Genomic DNA, 7,828 nt, shown 5'->3' with positions numbered 1-7,828 from the left:
TTTGATTTTTAATAATTGAATGCATAAAATTTGATATTATATTATAGATATTATTAAGTGGTAGTTGTGGTCTATAGAGCATGGTCTATAGAGTTCAGTGTTTCTGCAGGATATTACAAACTGTTTTGAAGATACGTGTTGAAGCAGTGCAATACTCCAAAGCATTAGCAAATGTATATAAACGAAGAGCATACACTGAAAAATAAAACAAATGCCACAACCCAAACAAAAAATACAAACTCACTACAACCAATATACAACGCAGAAAAACACTAACCTACAAACATTAACCAACGTTCAGTGGATGGTTCAAGATATATTGAGATTGTTGTAGGTGCATATCAACCACAATATACATGGTCTAAAAAGTGAGATCAACCGTAATATACATGGTCTAAAAAGCGAGACCATCCACTTGGAAAGGTGATTGGGTGAAGATTTTGTACCATGTTTATATCATGCTTTGGTATTGTTTATTTTTGTTTTCTTTGGAGCAACTGCTTTCAAAGCACTCTCTCCCTCCCAACCTGAATACATACTAAAGCATCCCCTCCTCTTTCATTTTTTGAAAGAACTGTGCAAATTTTAGGTCATGCCATAATCAACTTCATTTCTTAGCCAGTTGTGGAGCTAGTAACGGATCTTGATAAAAACATTCAGCGTATCATGGATATTACACAGCGTGCAAGCTCCCGCTTAAGCGAGTTTTTCGAGGCCTGTCATGCAAATCAGAAAAGAAGCTTGCCGAGGAGGCAGAGAAATTATGTTGACTAGATGAGTGATGTTACTAGAGAAGGCCGTGAGCTCATCCACATGTACGACCGTAGTCGTAGTGATCGTAGTTTTCTTGGACGGATGTATTTCAACATCTATTTAGGCCCCTTATGCAGCACCAAATTTTCCAGACGAATGAAATAACTCACAACAGAAGTTGATTCGCTCCTTCAAAGATGGGACTTCGACACCCTGTTCTTAATGCCACGGAGAGAGGCGTTAATCCAGCTCTCTACCTCCTTTGTAGGGTCAAAGATTGTGCGACCAGAGGCAGCTCGATGCATGGTTTAGGGAGGCTAGGCAAGAGGAAACTCATGTGTTTTGTGTATATGGAATACCTGGCATTGGAAAGACGGTGTTGCTAAAACAGGTCTACAATTTCTGGAAGCCTTTCCAAAGTTGGATTGAAGATGTGATTTGGCTCACAGCCTCTCGAACCTATCAAATTTCAGACTTACACAGTTAGATTGCTGAGACAATCAATTTAGACCTCTCGGGCTTTTCTAGTCATAATACCCAGAAGATGATATTCTCTCAAACACTGAAGCGTAGAAAATTTCTTTTGATATTAGACGACGTGTGGACTCCACTGGATCTGCTGGAAGAGTTAGGTGTCGAGGAAGGTTGTCATCGTAGCATAGTTTTATTCTCTACACACAACAGAGATCTAGCATTAATGGAGGCATACAGGACACTGGAATTGGAGCCCTTGTCTATGGAAGAAGGTCGGGAACTGTTTGAGAGAGTAGCTTTCAAAGGCAGCCATGTTCTGGAGGAGTTAAAGGAGTGTGCCCAAAATATTGCAGACAAGTGCGAAGGTTTGCCCTTAGCCATAACTGTATTGGCTAAATCAATGATTGGGAAAACAACTGTAGATGAGTAGAATAATTATGTATCTCTGATAAAAAGTGAGGATCCCTTTTTTTCAAGATATGCATCCCCGTGTTCATAAATATCCGTATCTTCCACTAAAATGGAGCTATGACGACTTGTCCAATTCAAGCTTGCAAAATTGTTTTCTCTAATGTGCCATGTTTTCAGAAGATGAAGAAATTGATGTGGATATTTTGATGAGAATGTGGATTGCTGAAGGCCTTGTTAAGAGTATATAGGCTACCTATTCCATGGACATGGTCACCACGCACAGCTACTCAAGGCATCTTATAGATTGTGTTTTGTTTTTTGATAAGCAGCTCATTGGCAATGTTAAAAAACTAGAGAATGTGTGGAAACCGAAGCACATAAGAGTAACACATGTTATTCATGATCTGGCATTGTATATTGGGGAGAATGAAAATTGTTTTTTATTTAGGGCAGGCCAACAGGTTAAAGAATTTACAGATGCAAAAAGTCGGGATTGCAAGAGAATATTTCTAAGTGGGAATCAAATTGAAGATCTACCAAATGATTTCGCAGGCTCAAAAGTTGTAAGTTTAAACTTGTCCAAAAATCCATTATCTGGTCATGTTCCACAAAGCTTTTTCCACGGCCTCACATATCTGCAGGTTCTTGATCTCTCCAACACTAGTATGGTGTCAGTGCCAACATCTCTTAGTCAACTCACATGTCTGGAGTTTCTCTCATTGAGTCATACTCACATTTGCGATTTCCCTCCAGCCATATGTAATCTTCCACGGCTTCAATTTTTAGATCTTTCCTTCTGCTATATAAGATCCCTGCCTCCCGCCATATGCAATCTTTCAAGGCTTCAATATCTTAACCTACTGGGCTTAGAAAACTTGGTGATTCCACTGCAGATATCTCAGCTCACTTCACTGAAAAGGCTACAGTTGCATTCAGAAAGTTCAGAGCCTTTAAAGGATCTCACACGTCTAACAGAGCTCGCTCTAACTATAATGCCAAGGACCAAAGAGAATGAAACAGGTATGGATTTAGGAACCTTGTTGGAAATTAGGCACTTATCCTTGGAGTATAATGCACATCTTCCACAAGAGCTGAGCATGCATCTTCCGCGCAGTATGCAAAATATGCAGAAACTGCAAACTCTCAGGTTGATCAGCTACAAGGGAGTAAACTTACCAGACTGGACTTGTGAGTTTCAACGACTACAGAGGATAGAATTGTTTGGGTGTGATCAAATGATAGAACTTCCTTCATTGGAGACATTGCCAAAGTTAAAGTTTCTCAAACTAAAAGCATGCACACAGGTGAGGGACCTCACAGAAAGGCCAAATGGATTTCCAATGCTAGAGAGGGTGGATTTGGTATCCATGTCCTACTTACAAAGTATGGTGGGGTCATTCACTACCCTTCGTGTCCTGAAGATTAAGGATTGCCCAATGTTGAGGAGGTTAGGTATGGACATGTAGAGCTTAGGCAATTTGACGGTATTAATGGGAGAACGTGATTGGTGGGAACAAACAATTTGGGACGATTATGGAATGACAAGAGCACGCCTGGAACAAATATTTAGAGTTTTGTGAACCTCTAATATTGTGATGTTTTATTTGTCTCTAGAGCTTTGCTAATATTGTGATGTTTTATTTGTATTTACATCTTTATGAACTGGTAATATTATTATTGTGTTTTATTTGTACTTAGACCTCTATCACCACGTAATATTATGGTGATGTTTTATTTGTATTTAGAACTTTGTGAACTCGTAATACTATTGTAATGTTTTATTTGTATTTAAAGCTTTTTTAATTGGTAATATTCTTGAGATGATTTATTTGTATCTAAAGCTAAAGCTAAGTTTTGAACTGATAATATTCTTATGATGCTTTATTACTGGACTATTCAATTTTGACCCAAGTGGGTACAAAATTCTTAGCATCTGTCACTTTGGGGATGCCCAGCCATGCATACACTTAGAATCGAACTTGGGTTAGTTGGGGTAGACTCACATCAAACTTCTGCTAGACCACAACCCAACCTACATAAACTGAAGCACACTTACTAGAGGTGATGCCCATTGTTACTTAAATTGATGTTGCATGAATATCGAAGCTAAACTTATATGGGAAGTGGTGGAAATATCAAGTTTAGCTGGAATTTTATTTAGAGATTATAGATCCAAATCAGCTCATGTCTTTCCTTGTTCTGAGATTTTAGTTGAGTGAATTTTCCATGCAACCTCCTCTTGCCATAACATCATAATGCACTTGTTAGTTAGGCTTCAGCCTTTTTCTTTATTGCTTATGTATTGTGCTATCTTCTACTTCTACAATGTATGAATTGCATTAAAGAATAACCTCCCTTATAATGAACAAGGGTTTTTTGGGGCTCCATTTTATACATTAATAGAATTTATATGCTCTTGATTTTGTAGGTCAAACACGCTGTCATTTCACTACCAGAGAGGTTTCTGAATGTCAAATTAGAATATTTATTTCGACATTTTATTTTTACATTTGAAGTTTCTATAATCTCTCACAGGAAAACTAAGTTTGCAAAGCTTGCATTTATGGTTTTATATTTTCTCTGATATCTCGTAGAATTGATTTCTATTTTTCAAATATAGATTAAAATCTTTCTAACTTGTTTTCTTGTATCACCATTGGTAGAAACCCTCCTACCTTGACATCAACTCTTGCAAGTACCCCTTTATTTACAAATGCTAGGCCTTGAAACTTTCCCTGGTGTTAAGAAGATTACCATCAAGTCTCAGACTGATAAGTGGGTGTTCCTTGACACCAACAGTGACATCATTATTCTTGCAGAGGGATATCTAATAAACTTGGGTTGTGAAACTGGCCACCCAAGTTTTGTCATGTCTTGCTCCTTTAAAAACTAGCTAAATATTTCTAATGCCTTGCAACCATTGCTTGTACATACTAGATTGCTCAGGCATACCAATCCCTTGATTATATTGTTGTGTATGATCCATTGCTATTTGCCAGAAATCCCCATTCCCTGTACCTAGCCCCGTTACATTAAAACTCATGCAACATATGGTGGAGTGGGTCATGCATGTCATAGCAGTGTCCAATTTCACCAATTAATGTCATAGCCATGCTCTCTGTGCTTTTTCATAAACATTCTATTGTTTTTTAATAGATGTTTTTAGGTGGGCGTGGTGGGGATGTTGAGATCTTGTCTAGAGTTTTTGAAATGGGATCTTGCTTATATGTTGTGATTTGGATTTGGATTCTTGCCTCATTTATTTTTCGCTTGCTGTTTTTTAATAGATGTTTTCAGGTAGATGCGTGATTTTTGAGATCTGGTTAGGGTGCTTTGAAGTAGGATCTTGTCTAGGTGTTGTGGTTTGGATTTGAAATTTGTTCTCATTTCTTTTGAACTCACACTTTTCTGGTGGGTTTGTTGTTGTTTAGATCTTGTTAGGGTGTTTGAGATGTGGAATCTTGATTAGCTGTTGTGTTTTTGGTTCTAGCAATGAGTTTTGTGGTTGTTTTAAAGCAGTTAGGATCTCATCATCAAACTGTTATACAAATTTATAGTATAATGAGGTAAATTTCAGACTGATATTTATCAGTTTTGACAGTATTATCTTATATATGTTTAGAGCATTAGGAAGTATCTTAATCTTAATGCTAATCTTAATCATGCGATACCAGCTTCCTGATGTTGGATCTGATATGGCCTTGGGGGCATTTTGGTCTCATTCATGATGTTATGAGTTGCACTGCTCTTGTTAGTTGCCTTGATTCTTTGGTGTCATTGAGATCACATCATGATGCTTTTGGTATAGTTATCTTGCATTGCATTACATTTTAGGATTCACTAGCTTCCACTACATTAAAAAAATTTTCAATTTTCAGGGTGTCGAATCAATGTGAGTTCATGGTAGGTGTTGAAGCATCTTCATATTTAAAATCAAGGATGTTTACATATATTCAATTATCTGGTTATGATGGGTTAATATTAGCTAAGGTTTTGAAAGCTGATTGGACTTGTATCAAAGTTTTGAATTATTGTGAATTATAGATCCAGGGCCAGATTTCTCAGATATTTTTTTCTTCAATTTTTTTCTATTTGAGATGTAGTTTGTGTTGATTCTGATTCTCTTTCTTCTTTTTCAGTTTGACAACTTGTATGGATGTAGGCACTCTCTCCCAGATGGTCTTATGAGAGCCACATATGTCATGATTACTAGTAAGGTTGTTGTTGTTTGTGGGTTTGGAGATGTTGGCTAGGGTCATTGTTACAGAGATTGATCCTATATGTGCCCTTTTAGTGCTTATGGAAGGCCTTCCTGTTCTCACCCTTGAGGATGTAGTTAGCACTGCTAATATCTTTGTGACAACCACTGGCAACAAGGACATCATCATTGTAGATCACATGAGGAAAATGAAGAACAATGCCATTGTTTGTAACATCGATCACTTTGACAATGAGATTGATATGCAAGGCCTTGAAACTTTCCCTGGTGTTAAGAAGATTACCATCAAGCCTCAGATTGATAGGTGGGTGTTTCCTAACACCAACAGTGGCATCATTGTTCTTGTTGAGGGACGTGTGATGGACTTGGGTTGTGCAATTGGCCACCCAAGCTTTGTCATGTCTTTCTCCTTTACAAACTAGGTAAATATTTCTAATTCCCTGCAACCATTGCTTGTACATACTATATTGGTCAAGAATACCAATCCCTTGATTATATTGTTGTGTATGATCCATTGCTACATACGTGGATGTTCCATAGATGGTGCACAATCTCTACTTTTTGCTGCAGATCATTGCTCAGTTAGAGCTCTGGAATGAGAAGAAATCAAGTTTGTACGAGAAGAAGGTCTATGTGCTACCTAAGCATCTAGATGAGAAGGTGGCTGCTCTACACTTGCCCAAGTTGGGTTCCAAGCTAACAAAGCTTTCTCTTGATTAGGTAGAGTATATCAATGTGTTTGTTGAGGGACCTTACAAGCCTGCTCAATACCGATACTGAAAAGATCTGACATTTGGGATGGCTTTTTGGACGAGTAGAAAATGTCCTTGCTATTTGCAAATAAAAGAAACTGTAGCATTTAGTTTTGGCAACTCCATTTTTTTAAGGGACCTTACAAGCCTCTCGACTACATACTGAAGAGATGACATTTTGGGTGAGACCTACTCAGTGAGTATCAAGTACCAATGCTCCTCGAAATATAAAGATTTGGCCTCTCTTTGTCAACATCTCCATTGTTTGGGTAGAATTATAATAAAATTTTTCTATCTCTTGTATGTGTGGCTGCTGAATTTCTTGCAACATCACATCAAGCATCTATTTTTAAGGAAGCATGGGCTTGCAACACCCAAACACCAAAAACCCATGCACCTTTCTCGGGACCTACTTGTATGCTAAGTCTTACAGTTATGTTTTTAATAAATCATTTTACATACTCTTCTTGTTTTTTTGTGCAATTATAATCCTACTCCTTGTCTTAAAAGTTACCCTGATATTGAGCTCATATTAGCCATGGATTTTCTTCTCCATGCTTCATATCATACTATTGATTTCTCTATCATGTACCTTATGGTCAGAATTTTGTGTATTAAATCAATGGCTATAAATGTAGTTTTCTGGATTGCCATAACTCTTCATGTAATTCTTTAAAGTGTGCTAGCTCAATGGAAGAGCGTCTACATTACAAGAAGGAGGTTGGTGGTTCGATTCCACTGTGCGCTAACATGAATTAGTCAATGATTTTGTAGTTTATTTTTAATTAAATATTTTTTATATCGATTTATTTCAATGGTGAGATATTTCTAGATTCATTGTTTTATATTGTCTCTAAAGAGACAAAAGTGATCTTTAAATAAAAATTTTATTGTCTCTAGAGAGCCAATAACTAATATTAAAGACATATTGTCGTTAATCTGAGTGTTGTCTCTAGAGAGGCAAATATGAAATTGTTTCAAGAGAGACAATAATGCTTGTGTTATATATTGTCTTTATAGAGACAATTTTTAAGACAATAATCTTTAAGACAATATTTTTTAAGACAATAATTTTTGAGACACCCACTTAAAGACAATATTTAAAACAATACAAAAGTTTTTTGTTGTCTCAAGTTAAGACAATTAACCCAAAAAATGTCTCAAATATTGTCTTAAAGCCTCCCTTTATGTAGTAGTGAGGGTACATATAAACAACTAC

General features: G+C 36.9%; 1 pseudogene; it reads left to right on the top strand.

Annotated features, from left to right (window-relative positions):
- Nucleotides 1-1,450: 1,450 nt before the first annotated feature.
- Nucleotides 1,451-6,637, top strand: LOC149154052 (adenosylhomocysteinase-like; annotated as a pseudogene).
- Nucleotides 6,638-7,828: the final 1,191 nt, after the last annotated feature.

This window comes from Pinus tabuliformis, chromosome 9 (genome assembly GCF_031772625.1).
Source record: "Pinus tabuliformis cultivar Carrire ecotype Pingquan chromosome 9, CPIR1, whole genome shotgun sequence".
NCBI classification, from domain to species: domain Eukaryota; kingdom Viridiplantae; phylum Streptophyta; class Pinopsida; order Pinales; family Pinaceae; genus Pinus; species Pinus tabuliformis.
The sequence above is the reverse complement of the archived record's forward strand: the minus strand, read 5'-3'. Positions and strand labels throughout refer to the sequence as shown.